This window comes from Carassius carassius, chromosome 45 (assembly GCF_963082965.1).
Source record: "Carassius carassius chromosome 45, fCarCar2.1, whole genome shotgun sequence".
NCBI classification, from domain to species: Eukaryota; Metazoa; Chordata; class Actinopteri; order Cypriniformes; family Cyprinidae; genus Carassius; species Carassius carassius.
This window is the reverse complement of record NC_081799.1, coordinates 3731705-3749931: the sequence shown is the minus strand read 5'-3', so window position 1 is coordinate 3749931 and position 18227 is coordinate 3731705. Positions and strand designations below refer to the sequence as shown.

At 41.5% G+C, this 18227-nt stretch overlaps 1 pseudogene; it reads right to left on the bottom strand.

Moving 5' to 3' along the window:
- Positions 1 to 1177: 1177 nt before the first annotated feature.
- LOC132126961 (uncharacterized) lies at positions 1178 to 9158 on the bottom strand (annotated as a pseudogene).
- Positions 9159 to 18227: the final 9069 nt, after the last annotated feature.

Below are 18227 nucleotides of genomic sequence, written 5' to 3'. Positions count from 1 at the left end.
CCCTTCAGAGATTCATTCATATTAAAACTTTAATTATTGAGAAAGAGATAAATATAGCCTATATTGAGGAGAAAAGTCCCCTGAGGAGTTACCAGTGTAAGCCTGTGTGCCAAAGTCTAATTGTAAACTTTGAAACTCTAAAATTCTAAACTTTACTGCCAACTTTTAATGTAATACCCAAAACTAGAGCTAGTGAATTAAATATACAATTTATATGATAACATGATTCATATGATTTCATAAATGTTTTTTTTCTCAGCAACAATGCAATTCTACAGACTTGACAGGTTTTCCTGAGACTTTTTCCTCAAATAGTATTCCAAAAAATAATAAAAAAACATTGTATTGATATGCAAAAGTGGACTTTGGCGTGCATATGATATAAAAGTTTTCACATGCATATGACATGAAATTTGTTGGTGTGCATATGATACGCAGGTTTCGCGTACCCAACAACCCTAAACCTACCCATCTTTTTTTGGCGTAAAATTTATACGCACTTTTTTTTGAATGTATAGTAGTTTGTTTATCATGTTTTACCTCCCTCAAACTCATTATCTGCCCTTTCCCTGCTTCGCACAAAACAATTCTGATGTCCATCTACAGGAGCCAATAATGACTGAGTCAAAACAAGATAATCAATATTATTTAGAGACTTACTTTAGTTTGATCATATTTTCATAGCCTACCTCATTCGCATGTCAGTTGTTGAAACACAGATGCATGGACATGGATTTCTGAGTACAAGGATGGCATGAGTTTGTGTTTTTCGGTTAAAGTGCAGACTGAGTCGCTTTTACAAGCATGAATTAGGTTACTATGTTGCGTATAGACCAGTGTATTTTTACTTTTATTTTAATTTTGCGTGATTATCAATGTAAATGAATACACTAACAAATAATGTTAACTGTTAAAACTTAAACTTGAGATTTACACTGGGGCACAGGAGATTTATACTCTGGCTTACCCCTGCTTATGCCTACTACCTCTTCTGGGGCATAGGCTTCTGACAAGGCATCTCCAAGTGTCTCTGTCCTGGGCTCTCTTCTCTAGTTGGTTCCAGGTGATATTCATGGTCTTTATATCTGCCTCAAGTTCTCGGCGTCATGTCTTTCTTTCAGGTTCCATGTTAAGGCTTGCCTGGTGATGTTATTTGCTGGCTTACGTAATTAAGAGACATTGTTTCTTGATTTTGTCCTCTGCTGGCAGCTGGTTTGTTTTCTGTCATAGTTCATTGTTATTGATGGTCTCTGGCCAATGGATATGTAAGATCTTGCGTAGGCAGTTGTTGATGAAAACCAGTACTTTCTTGGTGATGGCAGCTGTAGATCTCCAGGTTTTGCCTCCCTACAAAAGAATTGCTTTGACGTTGGTATTGGAGACCCTGACTTTGGTTTTTCTGACAGATCCTTGGATCTCCAGATGTTCCGCAGTTTTAGAAATTCTGTCCGTGCTTTCCCTTATTCGTATCACCAGAGGAAAGAGAAATGGATAGAGTAGACAACCTTGTCTGACACTGGTCTTCACTTCGAATGCCTCAGTGAGCTGCCCTTCATGTACCACTTTGCAATTTTGTTGAGTTCCTGATAATGGTGATGCTTTTGTCCGGTATCCCATAGTGCCAGAGCAATTTTTACAAGGTCTCTCTATCTACGCTGTCAAATGCTTTCTCGTAGTCCAGGAAGTTAACATACAAGGGTGAGTTCCACTCTAATGACTGCTCAACTATGATTCACGCTGTCGCAATCTGGTCAATACAAGATCGTTACTTTTGAAAGCCAGCTTGTTGGTCTCTAAGTTGAGCATCAACAAGGTCTTTTATTCTGTTGAGTAAAACCCTGTTAAATGCTTTCCCTGGCACTGATAACAGCATGATCTGTTATGAGTCTGGTTCTTCCTTCTGGCTTTTCCTTTCCTTTTCCTCCCTCTGCTGGTCATTACCTCACTCTTTCCCTTTCCCTCTTCAGCTGTTTCTCATTTGTAGCTTTCTCGTTGATCCGTTCCACCTGTTCCCCCCTCTAACCCGCTTGCTATTTAATGTCCTCTGTTTTCTTGCCAGTTGCCGGATTATTTCGTCAGAGTATGATGCTGGTGGCTATCTACAAACCCTGCTGTATCCGTCTTGTCTTGTCACAGTCCTGGCAACAGTCAGGTTCAGGTCAGCTACACCATATCACTGCCTATTAACCTCTCTTCTACTGTGTTCAGCCCTCCCGCTGTCGACGATCTCCCTGAGCTGTGCTCAGTGCATTGCAGCCGCTCAGTACGTCGGAACGAGAGGTCTAGTTCCACTAGCCGGTCTCCCTGATTACCTGCTGCATTCCAGCCGCTCACAAGAGTCACGAGAGAGCCACTGACCCATTAATAGAGGACCCTCTTCTGAGACCGTCCTGTGATTTTGACTTTTTGAAGTCTGCCTGTGTTTCAGTTTAAAGAGACTATTTTTCTCTGCATAACCTGCAGCTACTTGTGTTCCCTTTTGAAGAAACTTGTGTCATCGCTCTCTCAATAAACTCTTTCATTTGCATTTGGATCCTATCTCTTCCTTACTACAGAATAATCCGGCCATACTGATGGATCCAGCTAAGGAAAGAACCATTCACACGGCTGTCGAACTGCAAGGAGCTATGTTAGGAAGACATGATGAGGAACTTACCGCTACTCGTCATAGCCCGTGAGCTGCCTATGAGTCTCGACCCACTCATTGATCTCGCTATCCGGGTGGAGAAGAGGTTTGATCAACGTCGCCGCGTCAGAGGCGCTGACTCCACCTCCTTTTCTACGGCTGTAGCGTCTTCGCCTCCCATCTCCATTCCTGTTCCAGAGCAAATGCAGCTTGGCGGTCTGCGTATATCTGCAAGGGAGAGAGAACGGCGCCTTGTCCATCGACTCTGCAAGTACTGCGGAGCGGCCAACCACTTTGTTTCGAACTGCCCCGTAAAAGCCAACGCTTGCCAGTAGAAGAGGGGGTACTGGCGAGCGCGACCTTGATCTCTTCGTCCACGTCCTGCACAACCATTTCAATAACCTTGAGCTGGGCTGGTACCACCGTTTCATGCCAGGCTTTAATAGACTCTGGAGCTGAGGAGAATTTCCTCGGCGAAGCTTGGGCTCGTAAACAAGGTATTCCTTTGAGGGGCCGTAAACAGACCACACCCCTTTTTGCTTTAGATGGTAGCCCTCTGCCCAGTATCGATCTTCAGTCTATCCCGTTAGCTCTAACCGTTTCAGGTAACCATCATGAGACCCTTTCCTTCCTAATTTTTCACTCCCCATACTCCCCGGTAGTTCTAGGTCACCCCTGGTTAGCCAGACACAATCCCCACTTCGATTGGTCTAGTAATAGTATTCTTTCATGGAGCCTGTCTTGTCATGTCAATTGTCTGTTATCCGCTAACCCTTCTGTCTCTCCTGTCTCTGTCTTTCAGGAGGAGCCAGCCGATTTGACTGGGGTTCCAGAGGAGTATCATGATCTGGGGGTGGTCTTTAGTCGGTCCCGGGCCACTTCTCTTCCTCCACACCGTCCCTATGATTGTAGTATTGATCTGTTACCCAGTACTTCGCCCCCTCGAGGTAGTTTGTATTCTCTAACGGGTCCTAACTCATCTCGGCGGGGGGGATAAGCATGGATCCCGTTAAGGTACAAGCCGTTACCGAGTGGCCCATTCCTGAGTCTCGAGTCGCGTTGCAGCGTTTTCTTGGGTTCGCCAATTTCTATCGGCGCTTTATACGCAATTTCAGCCAAATAGCCGCGCCACTCACTGCTCTCACTTCGGTTAAGTCAAGTTTTAGGTGGACAGAGTCTGCTCAGCGGGCTTTTGATCGTTTAAAACATTTATTTACATCCACGCCCATTCTCATGACTCCTGATGTATCCAAACAGTTCATTGTCGAGGTTGATGCATCTGAGATGGGCGTTGGGGGTGTTCTCTCCCAGCGTTCAGACTCAGATAATAGAATTCATCCGTGCGCGTTTTTTTCTCACCGCCTCTCGCCTGCGGAACGTAATTATGATGTGGGGGATCGTGAACTCCTTGCCATCCGTTTGGCTTTAGGCCAGTGGAGACAATGGTTAGAGGGCTCTACCGTTCCGTTTATAGTCTGTACAGATCATAGAAATCTGGAATACATTCGTTCTGCCAAAAGACTTAATGCGCGTCAGGCACGCTGGTCATTGTTTTTTGCTCGTTTTGATTTTACGATCTCCTATCGACCTGGCTCTAAAAACGTCAAGCCAGACACCTTGTCTCGTCTATTTGACTCCTCTGACGCCATCCCCGCGCCCCTGGAGATAATTCCTCCGGGGCGAGTGATTGGTGCCGCTGTCTGGGGTATTGAGAGGCTCGTTAAGCGCGCACTGTCCCATTCAATCGCTCCGTGTAACGTTCCTAAGAACCTCCTATTTGTCCCAGTTTCCGCTCGCTCGGCTGTCATTCAGTGGGCTCACTCTACCAAATTGACTGCCCATCCCGACGTTAGGGGCACGCTAGCTACGGTCCGTCTGCGATTTTGGTGGCCCACTTTAGAACCCGATGTACGCTGCTTCGTTGCCTTTTGCGCTGTTTGCGCTCAGACTAAGTCTGGTCACTCTCCACCTGCCGGTCTCCTTAGACCACTTCCCATTCCGTCGCGTCCTTGGTCCCACATTGGCCTTGACTTTATTACCGGCCTCCCCCCCTCGGCTGGTAATACTGTTATTCTCACTGTGGTAGACCGGTTTTCCAAGTCCGCTCACTTTATACCGCTTCCTAAACTCCCCTCTGCCAAGGAGACCGCTCAAGTACTGGTATCACAGGTTTTCAAGAATCACGGACTTCCCTCTGACGTAGTTTCTGACAGGGGACCCCAATTCGCGTCTCAGTTCTGGAAAGAATTCTGTCGTCTGATTGGTGCGTCTGTTAGCCTCTCATCAGGTTTTCACCCTCAAACCAACGGGCAAGCGGAACGCACTAACCAGATAATCGGTCGACTTTTGTGCAGCCTGGCGTTTCGGAACCCCTCTTCGTGGGTCAATTCGCTCCCGTCCTCCGCTACCGGTCTGTGGCCGTTTCAATGTTGCCTGGGATACCAACCCCCCCTGTTCTCCTCGCAAGAGACAAAGTCCAACGTTCCCTCCGTTCAGGCTTTTATTAAACGCTGTAAATGTACTTGGAGACGGGCGAGAGCATCTCTGTGTCGTTCAAGGGTTCGCGTTCTAAGAAATGCTAATAAACGTCGTGTCAAGAGTCCTAGGTACGTGTGTGGTCAAATGGTGTGGCTTTCCACTATCAATTTGCCTCTCCAGGCACCGTCTCGTAAATTAGCTCCCCGCTTTATCGGACCTTTTCAGATTTCCAAGGTCATTAATCCTGTCACGGTAAAGTTGAGGCTTCCTCCTAAGTTCCAGCGCTTTCACCCGGTTTTTAATGTTTCCTGCATAAAGTCAGTCGTTCGCATTCCTTCTCGTATTTCCGTTCCTCCTATTCAGGCCGTAGGCACGTCAGTCTACACTGTACACAAGATTCTTGATATGCGTCGTCGCGGTCGTGGCCATCAATTCCTAGTAGATTGGGAGGGTTACGGTCCTGGGGAGAGAAGCTGGGTTCCCTCCCGGGACGTCCTGGATCGCTCTCTCATTGATGATTTCCTTCGGAACCGCCAGACCCCTGCCTCGGGAGCGCCAGGTGGGGGGGAAGTTATGAGTCTGGTTCTTCCTTCTGGCTTTTCCTTTCCTTTTCCTCCCTATGCTGGTCATTACCTCACTCTTTCCCTTTCCCTCTTCAGCTGTTTCTCATTTGTAGCTTTCTCGCTGATCCGTTCCACCTGTTCCCCCCTCTAACCCGCTTGCTATTTAATGTCCTCTGTTTTCTTGCCAGTTGCCGGATTATTTCGTCAGAGTATGATGCTGGTGGCTATCTACAAACCCTGCTGTATCTGTCTTGTCTTGTCACAGTCCTTGCAACAGTCAGGTTCAGGTCAGCTACACCATATCACTGCCTATTAACCTCTCTTCTACTGTGTCCAGCACTCCCGCTGTCGACGATCTCCCTGAGCTGCGCTCAGTGCATTGCGGCCGCTCAGTACGTGGGAACGAGAGGTCTAGTTCTACTAGCCGGTCTCCCTGATTACCTGCTGCATTCCAGCCGCTCACAAGAGTCACGAGAGAGCCACTGACCCATTAATAGAGGACCCTCTTCTGAGACCGTCCTGTGATCTTTCCTTTGACTTTTTGCAATCTGCCTGTGTTTCAGTTTAAAGAGACTATTTTTCTCTGTACAACCTGCAGCTACTTGTGTTCCCTTTTGAAGATACTTGTGTCATCACTCTCTCAATAAACTCTTTCATTTGCATTTGGATCCCATCTTTTCCTTACTATATGATCATTCTGTAATTCATACATTTACTGATGTCTCCTTTCTTCTGGAATTTGATAAGATATTCCTCTTTTCATTTGGCTGGTATTTGTTCCTCCTCCCAGACCTTCTTGAAGAGCGGGTGGAGCATCCCTATTGTTGTTTCTATGTCTGATTTCAATGCCTCTGCTGGGATGGTGTCTGGTCCTGCTGCTTTTCCATTTCTTAGTTGCTTGATGGCCTTCCTTATTTCCTCTCTTCTGGGTGGGGTGTCATTTATAGGCAGATCTGTCAGCCGATTCAATGTCTGGTGGGTTTTGTGGTGCTGGTTTATTCAATAGCTCTTCAAAGTGTTTTCCTCTGTTCTTGATCCCCCATGATTGGTTTCCCTCTGTTCTTGATCCCCCATAATTGGTTTCCCTCTCTTGACCTTAACTGGACGTTCAGGTCTGCTGTACTTCCCTGCTGGCTTCATGGTAACATCATAGAGTTCTGTCATGTCGCCCTTTCTTACTGCTTGCTCTGCTGTGGTTGCCAGGTCATCCATATACTTCTGCTTATCAACTGATGCTCTTCTTCACTTGCTTATTTGCATCTGTGCTTGTGCCTTGGCTTTCTCTGCTTTTGTTTGACTGTTGTTAACGGGCATCTTTTTGTTCCTCCTCTCCTGAATCTTGGCCAGAGTATCTACAGAGATCAAGCACTTCTTGGCATGTCGATGTTACTGCTTCCTCAATCCCTTTCCACTTGGTTTCAAGTGTACCCTCCTTCTCTTCCAGCAGGTCCTGTATGGCTTGAAACTTGTTATCGAGGGTTATCCTGAACACTAGCCGCTTGCTAGTATCTCTCAGGAAGGCGGTGTTGTACTTATTTTGCGCCATGTGTATTGCCATCCAGTTCTCCTTTAGCTTAAGTTTTAGTTTGGCTACCACAAGCTGGTGGTCCGAAGCAAATTTCGCTCTTCTGTTCTTCAGTCTCACATCTTGAATAGACCGTCTGAATTTATTTATTAATGCAGATGTGGTCGATCTTAGTTTTTTGTTGTGTGATCTGGAGAAACCCATGTGGCTTTGTGGATGTTCTTGTAAATTCTGATATCATTTACTCAACCTCCTGTTGTTCCAAACCTGTATGACTTATTTAAGTAAAGCACAAAAAAATGGGGAAGTCGTGGCCTAGTGGTAAGAAAGTTTGACTCCTAACCCTAGGGCTGTGGGTTCGAGTCTCGGGCTGGTAATACCACGACTGAGGTGCTCTTGAGCAAGGCACTGAACCCCCAACTGCTCCCTGAGTGCCGCAGCATTAATGGCTGCCCACTGCTCTGGGTGTGTGTTCACTGTTTGTGTGTGTGCACTTTGGATCGGTTAAATGCAGAGCACAAATTCTGAGTATGGTTCACCAAACTTGGTTGTATGTCATGTCACTTTCAATCTCAACAACAGACGTAATTGTGAGAGAACGTTTATCTTTACACGTTGTTTTGGCTGAAATCTCCAATAGTCTGGCTGCAGACAGGATGCACTCTCAGCCGCACATGCGCACTTAAGACACATGCACTGTCAGCCGCACACATGCGCTTTGAGGACATGCACACTCAGGCTCATGCATTCATATGTAAATGAAAAAGTTTTACACGAGGTGAAATCCTATTTTAAAAAGGTGGAGATTACTTTTTTAAGAGTACCATTAAGACTGGTGGGTAGGTCACGGCTCAGATTTATATAAAATTAAGACTTTGTTGAACAACTACAATAATAATGTCAGATTGCTTTGCATATGTAACGTTACCTATGTAGATGGTCCGCATATTGGCAAGATACATTATTAATTAATGGTAATACATTATTAAAAACTTCTTCCGACCTGAAATGAATTAAGACAATTGGTAACACTTTATTTTGATAGTCCTCTTTAGACATTCTACTAGCAGTAAGTAACTTTGCAACTACATGTCAACTAGCAGTTAGTAGAATATTAGTAGACTGTCTGCTTAATATCTTTTAACACTTTCTTTGTCAACTTATTGTCAACTTATACTAAGCCTAAACCTACCCCTAACACTAACCCTAAACCTACCCAGACAGTCTACTCTGAGAGTTAGTAGACATGTAGTTGCAAATTTCTGAGATTTAGTTCATATGTAGTTGACATGTAGTTACAAAGTTAATTATAGTCAGTAGAATGTCTAAAGTGGACTATCGAAATAAAGTGTAACCAGACAATTACATAGTAATTAAACTGAAAAAGAAAAAAAAGCCTATTTATATTTCTTAATTGCAAGAATGACAAATTTTATGTCATTGTAAAACTTTATATTGAATTATTAAACCATTGATTAACAAGCACCTGTTTATATTCCTTCATTGTAAAATGATAAAAAGATTTATGTATATAACATTTAATAATGAATTATTAAATCATCAATTAACAAGTAAGTCTGCTAGTCACAGTCAATGATAATATTCTTTCCAAAACTGACAGACCAAAAAATAATTAGACACACAGCAGTTGGTGATTGTTGACTTTAGTAAATAATAAAACATAAAAACATGGTGTTGCGTGTGGGTTTTTCACATTTACTGTAGTTGAATAATTTTAATATATAAAATAAATGAAATGTTACTGACTATTAAAATATAAAACTGTCTTTAAATTTTGTGTTCGACAAAAAATTTGCAGATGCATTTTGTCCACCACATTCTCTAAAAATGTATGCATGTCTTGCATAAATTCAAAAACAAATGTCAGTGGCTCTACAAGATCATCCTTGCTGAACTCGGCACAGAACAACAGTTCCAAGGCCTCAGCAGCTTCTTCATCCTCCATGCACAGTATACCAGGAAGCTGAACTTATCCGAAAAGATCCCTAGAGTTCTCTTTGCACCACAGACTGGCAGTTTTAAGATCCTACATGACATGCACCTAAGAAACGGCATTGCAAAAGAGGATAAATAAAAATATGCTGAACAATAATGGCTGTAACCCCTCTAACTGAACCACCTGCTTCTTCAATGCAAACTCAGGGGTGAAAAGATCGGTTTCATCTACCTGAAAAACACAAATTCTGAGTTTGAGCCATTACCTTTAGTACTACCTTTTTAAAGGTGCCATGTGCAAAAATTGAGCTAAAAATATTTAAAAAAATTACCTACACGCATCAAAAGTATGAGAAGAAATAAGGGCGATGATGTCATAAAAAAAATGTAAAGTTATAGTGCTGCAGAGATATCAACCTTAATTAGCAGTAGCATTACTAGCCCGGCCCGACAGGTGTCGTAATACCAGTTTCGGCCATGGGAGGCGGTATGCGGGCAACATAACCACCAGCCAACCTGCAATACACGAATAACTCGCACGGCTTGTGGGCGTAATCTAACCTGATGTCAATCAAGCGGAAGAATGGTTGAAGCCCTTGGCAAGAGACCACCACCCGCTACAGGGAAACAACCACGCTCGGAAACACAAATCAAATCTGATAAGAAAAGGAGCCGAACCAGAGTAAACATCGGCACTGCTTTCAATCGCTGGAGACAACTGATGGACCTGAAAGAAATGAGGTTCGACACCGAACTTGCAACATTTCTTTTGGATTGGTAAGTTAGATGCTGTTAGTATTTCGCTAGAAGTTTGTTTTATATGTTTGTGTATTTTTTTTCGGGAAGTTATAACATAGAAATGTATCGAAGGCTGTTCGATAAACGTGCTAATGTTAGCGATGGCTAACCGTAGCTGCATTTGATAATTAGCTAGCTATAACTTACCCATTTTTTTATATCATAAGTAACCTGCTCTGTCTAGTCTGTTGGTCTCCGTGTCCTCTTTGCTTCGTGGTTTTTCTGTACGTGAGAATGTGTGGCGTGAAAGCGTGTGAAAAGAGTCAATTGCGTGTGTCTCACGGTGAATGCTTGAGAGTTGGCAGCTCTGGTTACGTTGGTTGGCGCTAGCTTGGTCAACATCAGCTGTCTGATGTTGACCAATGATGTTGACAGAATGCTGTCTGTCAAATTAATTTAATTCCAATAATGTGTATTTACAACTCAATGTAATATGAACAAAACAAATATGAACATATTCACTGGTAAAGGTGAAGGGGAGTAGCTTGAAGATGTCATGTTTCAAAATCACTTGACATCACCCAACGTTCCTCTGGAGGCAAAACGTCCTCTTATAGCAGCGGTTCTCAATTCCAGTCCTCGCGCCCCACTGCTCTGCATATTTTGCACGTTTCTCTTTGTTAACACACCTGATTCAGATAATCAGCTCGTTAGAAATGAACTCCGTGCATGAACTGTGTTCTAATTGTTCATTGCTCCCTACTCTCTGAGCAGGGGAAATCTGTTGAAGTTTACCTCACATCGAAACATACATTCACTGATTTGTGCTGTGCAGCGTCTTTAAACATGGACAACTGTGACATCATATACCTCTGTAAATCAATACAATTTAAATTCACGTCTTGCACACTTCAATGCACTTTGATTGGAACATATAGCTACGTTCACTTCGAACTGGAATCATGGCTGAATATCCTGTGATGACCACTTCGCAGGGCACTTATGTTCGAATAGAACAAATGTCTGAAGCGCTAAGAGAAACGTTCACAATGTGCAGAGCAGTGGGGCGCGAGGACTGCAATTGAGAACCGCTGTCTTAAAGGCTTCGGCTATGCTCTAGTGTTGTTGTGAAGGTAGAGGCGAAGCATAGAGACTATGCTGTTTCTCGTTTGTTACTCTAGAGTAGACCAATTCACTTTATTGAGGCATACTGCCCCCATCTGGTATGGAATGTGGAGTATGACTTGATTTTTTTGCCAGATATGACAGATGGCACCTTTAAGGTAACTGGCAATTTTCCTGAAGGGCTGCTAAAAGATAACATATACATGTTACCTGTACGTGGAAAGGCTCTTCCTGTTATTGGAAAAAATACGGCACAGGTTTACCTGGTTTGTCATGATAACATGCCATTTTTAACCTTATGATTCACAAATATTAACTTTTACCTGAGAGATTTCTTCAAACCTCCTTTTTCGCAACCTAAATACAGGCTGCTGCTCACCTCTCAGGAAGGCTTTGGACTCCTCAGCATAGTGGGCAAACAATTTTCCATGTCTGAAAAATAGTGATTGAATATTGTTACATAATTACTTTCACATGAAAGCTTTAAATATTCAAATCCAAAAAAGAATTTACTGTTCCAGTCTGAAGTTCTCCATTAACATGACGCACCACCACTTTTGAGGAGACAACTTTCTCATACTCCATGTTGAGTACTGTGTTACCAATCCTTGTATTTTTTCCAATCCATGGAGCCCACTTTTCATAACTTGGCTCCACAACAAATGGATTTTTTGTTCGGCCTGAGGGGAAATGATTAGGACTGTGCATAAAAAGTAAGCTTTTTTTAACGCTATGAACAAAAGAAACAACATTGTCAAAAGAAACACAGTTGTTTTCCGATTTCAAATATAAAATTTTATTGTAAGCTTTGCGAACAGTTATGGACAATTTCCTTATTCAATAAAGTTTCCTTATTCAAAGAGACAGGAGTTGCAGTTGCATGCCCAAGAGGTTTTTTAATAGATGGTCGCAGAGTGGAATCACTTGCCTTAAAGGGTTAGTTCACCCAAATATTAAAGAGAAGACAATGTTGAATAAGATCCTGGAATCTGCTTTTAAATGCTGGGGGTGTGTCCGCTGTCGGCACTGAACCCCCAAATAAATATTCACTCTTACCTGCCATGCTGAAAACACCTTTCTTATAGAAATCCATGATTACCGCAGGGGGGGTGGTGACCACAGTTAACACAAGAATAAGTGTAATCAATGTCTGTCAAGGCCTCAAAATGACAGTAAGCATGGAGTACAGTGTCTCGATTCGGGTATTTCACTCCCCGAAGGCTCTCCAAAGTATCAATGGCTCTGGAGATGGAAATGTGACTCTGGAACAGATAAAGTGGAATGGAGGGTGCTTAGTTTTTTTGGCTTACTGAAACATTTTCATTTTTGAATGTGTCATTTTGCACAATAATACAAACAAACCTGTAAACTATGTCTAAGATATAGACAGAGTTCAAGACTCAGAAGAACGTAGTCATTAAAATTGTGGAGTCCATCATACCATTTTGTAGATCATATGGCATCCTGGGCATCTTTGAGTATAAATTGAAACCGCTACAAAAGGGCAAATATTAAAGAACAGCTGTAATCAATTAAGAAGGCAAGCACGTGTCTGTAATTCTCAAATAATTATATTCTAATTTGTGAAATGACCATTAATGACACCAGTCATGGTGACAATTTTGGAATTTCTTGTCGTTAATACTGGTGCTTCAAGTGCTTAATTGCCATCACACACCATACAGCTGCTCTCCACAGGAAATAAACTTGATGGAAACACAGGTGATGACGTTGGTTGGGCTACTTCTTTTAAAGGAGTAGATGGAATTTTCTTCTTAGAGTAAATATACTTCACAGTGCGGTGCAGGTCAAACTGGGGAGAGCAGGTGAGATCTTCCAACAGTTGTGGAACTGAGGAGTCAGTTGCTTCAGATGGTTTCTCTGATGCAAATAACTCTTTATTTGTTTGAAACAAGTGCCATTTGGCAATGTTTTTGTGAGGGCAGGACAACCGGGGCTTTGCACACGGACAGTGCCAAGTTCTGGCAGTTGAATTATAAGTAACCATAACTCTCCCAAGACGACTGAAGTGATGGATCATGGGCTCATGTACAGACAGAGTAATCTGCTTTTGAGAGTTACCCAATGCAACTAACACTGAAAATGGAACATGTGCTGTCTGTGCTACTTTCTGTCTCTTCAGACAGACTGCCTTCTTGGCTTCTCCAAAGAATTTGAGCTTAATCATCTCATCAAGAACACTAGAATCCAAGAGCTCCTCAAACACTGTATCACAACAATAGTCCAGTGAACGGAGGTGTTCACATAGACTAAAAGTGTGTCCACTCCTGTAAGCAAGCTGCTGGTATTGCCAGCACTCTTGTAACTCGCACCTAACTTGATGATGTTTGCCATAAGTCTTTTTTTGAACATGCACTGGTACAGAAAAACCATGCCCACTCCTCTGAACAGCTGGCACTCCATTTGATCGGTTAATACACACAACAGACAGATGTGATTGCATTGTTATATCTTTTGAGTGGTCAGTGTGCTTCCTTTGAATGTGCATGTTCAAGTTCTTCTTCAGCATAACCAATGAACAGTGAGGGCATTTACTCCTTTTTTGATTATTAGAGGCAGTAAATGAAGACTGAAAAGGTCAGTATTTGCTCTGAGTCTGTGCAGGTGTGGATGTACACAGAGCCGATTCAGATACTGGAACAGGTGGGGACGTGCACGGAATTGGTGCAGGTGTGGATTTACACAGAGCCGATGCAGATCCTGGAACAGGTGAGGACGTGCATGGAGTCGGTGCAGGTGTGGATGTACACAGAGCCGATTCAGATACTGGAACAGGTGGGGACGTGCACGGAATTGGTGCAGGTGTGGATTTACACAGAGCCGATACAGATCCTGGAACAGGTGAGGACGTGCACGAAGCCAGAGCGGGTGCAGTTAGGTAGGATTGTGGAGCAAGTATATTAACTGAAGACTTTGGAACCACATGAAGAAGGTTGAGATTGTACATATGATGGTAAGCACTTCTGCAGGTGAGTCTCCATTGCATTTCTCCTAAGAACAGTTTTACTGCAAGTAGGGCAATGGAAATGGGCCTCTGTTCTGCATCTTCATAATAAATAATGTTACGGAACACCTCGCCCAAAGCCAGTAAAACACTATTTTTTTTCCAACAAATTTAATTTAGATAGTTCCTCACTAATACACAAACACAAACGCAATAGATCAGACATAAATCAGGATAGTTTTCGATAAGATTATTTTATAGATTAAAACACTACTTTTACATCGATTTAATCTTGTATGAATGAGATACAGCAAAGTCCTTTGTCTCTGGATACAGTAAATATACTTACAATAATTCATTTGCCGTCGTTGAATCCTGTAACGTACGTTACTTACGTCGAAAGACCTGTGCGTGCAGGATATATCAGATTAATATTAGTGTCGTTTTCAAAACATTTACTTAAAACAACACTTTTACTTCAACTTAATCTTGAACGAATAAAATAAATATACTTACAATAATTTCTGTATGACCGTTCTGTATGATGTATCACGTTGAGTGGCCCGTTCGTGCCTCATGTCTGCAGCCAGAAATTTCAGTTGTCATTCTTGAAAATGTTCCCCTTATGGTACAGACAAGTTAATTGTTTTCTCATTTTTAATGTTTATTATCATTGACAAAAAACTATTTGAAATAAAATAAAGATTAACTGAAATAAAAACTTTTTTTTCAGCTACTGTAGTTGCCAAGGCAACATTACTAAAATATTTAAATAACTAAAACTGTAATAATTTTTAAATAATAATGAAAATGACAGAAACGTCTTTTGTTTTTGCAGAAGAAACCCAATCAGTTTAATAAATTAAAATCAATATTTTTAATGAAAGGAGGATGAGTAAACAATGACAGAATATTGTAATATCAATTGTTTGCATGTAAAGTGCCTATATGGTCTCAGATCTTGTTTAACACATTTATTTTTCCTCTTTTGATTCTTTTTATATATTTGTCTCATTTTTTCGTTCCTAGCTATAGATGGCGGGAACTAAGATATGTGGAGCTTCTGGTGGAAAATGGGGCAGAAGTCAATGGGACTGTCAGGCTGGTCTTGTCTCAATCAAGCTTTTCTCAAGGTTATAGCTTTAATCTATAACTCTTTTATGATTTCTGAAGCTTTTATGTTTTAGAAACCTTGAAATTTACACAAACACTACATTCACATGCCTTAAGCAGTTCTGCAGCTCTTCTCACTCACTTTTAAGTGTAAACGATTATTAGTTATATATTATCAAGAAGAAACGCATAACAACAATCAAATGATTATGGTGCTCGTTATGACTACTTTTAAATTTATACCTCTTTCTTACATCTAAGGCAGTTACAAGAGTCTTTAATAAAAATAACTGATGAATAAATAACTGTAAAACCATTCCCAGGGCCATACTGAGATTGTGAGGTTCCTGGTGAGCATGTGCTCTCCGGAGACTGTTGATGGCTGTGGCATCACATCATTATTTGTTGCTGCACAATATGGACACCACCAATGCTTGGAGATTCTTGCAAAAGTTGGTGAGAACGTTTCTTTAATAAATAACCCTGTACGAGCTGCAGCTAGACAGCTATATGCTCTTTTTTTTGTACAGTACATGCTTTGGTCAATGTGTTCATTGTTAACTCTTGCAACATTGAGTTATTGCTACTGTATCAACCGTGCTGTTTACAGTGACCCATTCTTCAGAGGCAGATAAAGAGTGTGAATGAAGGGTCAATGACATGCCGCAAATTTTTGGTCAGCTCTATTAATTGAATCACGATACAAACAAAGATGCTACACACATTGCATGAGCTGTTATTTTTAATTTGAATTTTATGATTTCAGGATTTAAAGCAAAAACAGAATGGTCTGACTTTAGCCTTTTCTTTGTTTTCTGGCTACATAAAACATCTGCATGAAACAAAAACAGCAGGTCTGAATGAGATGCAAATTCACTCTCATGTAATACTAGCAGTTGTTTTTGGTTTGAATAAAATTTCAGAATTTAAAACAAAAACATTATTGTCTGACTTTGTGTTTTATCTAGCAAAAAAAGAAAATTTGCATTAAAAACTAAAACAGCAGGTCTGAATGAGGCAAATTCACTCTCTGCCAGCAGGTGGTGCTTATGAACCAGCCGCGATATAGCGTTTCCTTGGAAAACGCTGTAAACAAAGCAGAGGTACTCTTTATCAAAGACTATATAATACCCTAAAATGGACTTTAGCTTTATACAGAGAAGAAAATACATTATAGCTATCGAAACATTTCAGAAGATAGTTTAGCTCAGTGATATATTAAAGGGTTCATATTATGCAATTTAAATTTTTCCTTTCTCTTTGGAGTGTTACAAGCTCTTGGTGCATAAAGAAGATCTGTAAAGTTGCAAAGACTAAAGTCTCAAATCCAAAGAGATATTCTCTATCTCTTTATTTTTGACTGTTTTTATGTTCAGTTTTTTATCTGTGCACCTGTAGCACTTTGAGATGTGTTCTTCATGTGTAAAGTGCAATATAAATAAAATGTATTATTATTATTATTATATATCAAAGTTAAGACTCGTCCACATACGAATCCACTGGCCACGCCATTCTCTAATCCGCTGGCCGTTCCTCACTCAAGCCCACAGTGTGTGACGCTGTGATGCATTTTATGGAGGACTGTTTCTTGAACCTGCAGACTAGCCTAGTCTGTGCTCAAAGCCTGCTCTATAAACTGGGGCAGTTCCAACTTTGCAAGGACAGTCTGGCGCTCACAGCCTGTAAGTACATTTACATATTTAAAAGATTTGCCACTGATGATTCAAAAGCGAGTTTTGAACAGTGTAGAGCAGCGCTTGTTGTTTCTCCGATCACAAATGCAGACATGTTTTTATGTTAACGTGGCGCGATAAGCAATGCATAAAAAGACATTAGTCATTATAATCAGTAATTATGTCCCTACTGAATGCAACAAATGCCTCGTTTGTAATGGGTTTATTGGTTTTATCTGGTCGTGCCGGGATACTCATCACAGTCTATTAAAGGGACAGTCACACTGCCCTTTTCGTTCCATTGACTTCCATTCATATGCATGCGAATGCGTCAGACCGGAAATACAAGCTAATGCGAAAAGTTTTCGCATTTCGCTGTGTTCCAAAGTTCAGTTTTGGCGAACTCTGACCTGCGAATTCGCATCACGTGAAGACGTGGAACCAGTAGTAGATCGATACGTCACTATGTGACCTCTCTGTACAGAAATTCAAAAATGAAGGAAGCGCTAATTTTAGCTGTAGCACAGCGTCCTATTTTATATAATACATATTTAAAAGATTATAAAAATAAAATAAAAAAAGAAGCTGCATGGTTCGCAGTGTCAATGGAAACAGGAACAGATGGTACATTTGAATGACACGTTTTATAATTTTGTATTGCTTAATGTGTATATATTTATATATAGAGAGAGACAGAGAGTACAATATAATAAGACACTTTCGACGCCGTTGCAAAAGACACCGTAAAAGCACAGATTAATCCACGTTGTGATAACTGAGGGGAAACCGTTATATCTTGCTTGCTCCCGCCCATATTCCCAGCGGCGTCCGAAATACTTTCGCACGTTTAAAGTCTAGTGTGACCGCCCCTTAAGGGGTGAAATATTTCCATCACACGCTTGAGGAATTCAGCCAATTACAACGAACTGGATAGCTGGCCAATCAGAGCACACCTCGCATTTCAGACCGATTAGCTTTGTAAAAATCGACACATTTCAGAAGGAGGGGCATAGAGGGGAAACAATAATGTACATTATGTGGAAAATAATGTTTTTTGAACCTTAAACCGCATAAACACATTGCATTAAACAAATACGCAACATAATGTTCCTTTTAGCAACGTCATATGACCCCTTTAATATAACCCCATACCCCCAATTCAATATTTTCTTCATATATTCCGACCATGTGAACACAGTGAGTTGTTGTTCTCTTCCTGCTACAGTATTGTCTCCTCTTTGCGCTCTTCTTCAGCGTCCCTGTCCTCTGTTCACTGTCCTTGTACTGTAGTAATACAACACGAATAATGGAGAAATGTAATGCAGATTTGTACTTATTTTACTGTTGTTTACGTTCGATCGCTGTATTTTACCCAAACATTATGACGTCTGGTCAAATCCCTCTCCTTAAAAAACCGCTGCCGCAGAGAAACCGAGGTCACGTGACCTGAAACAAATACGTCACT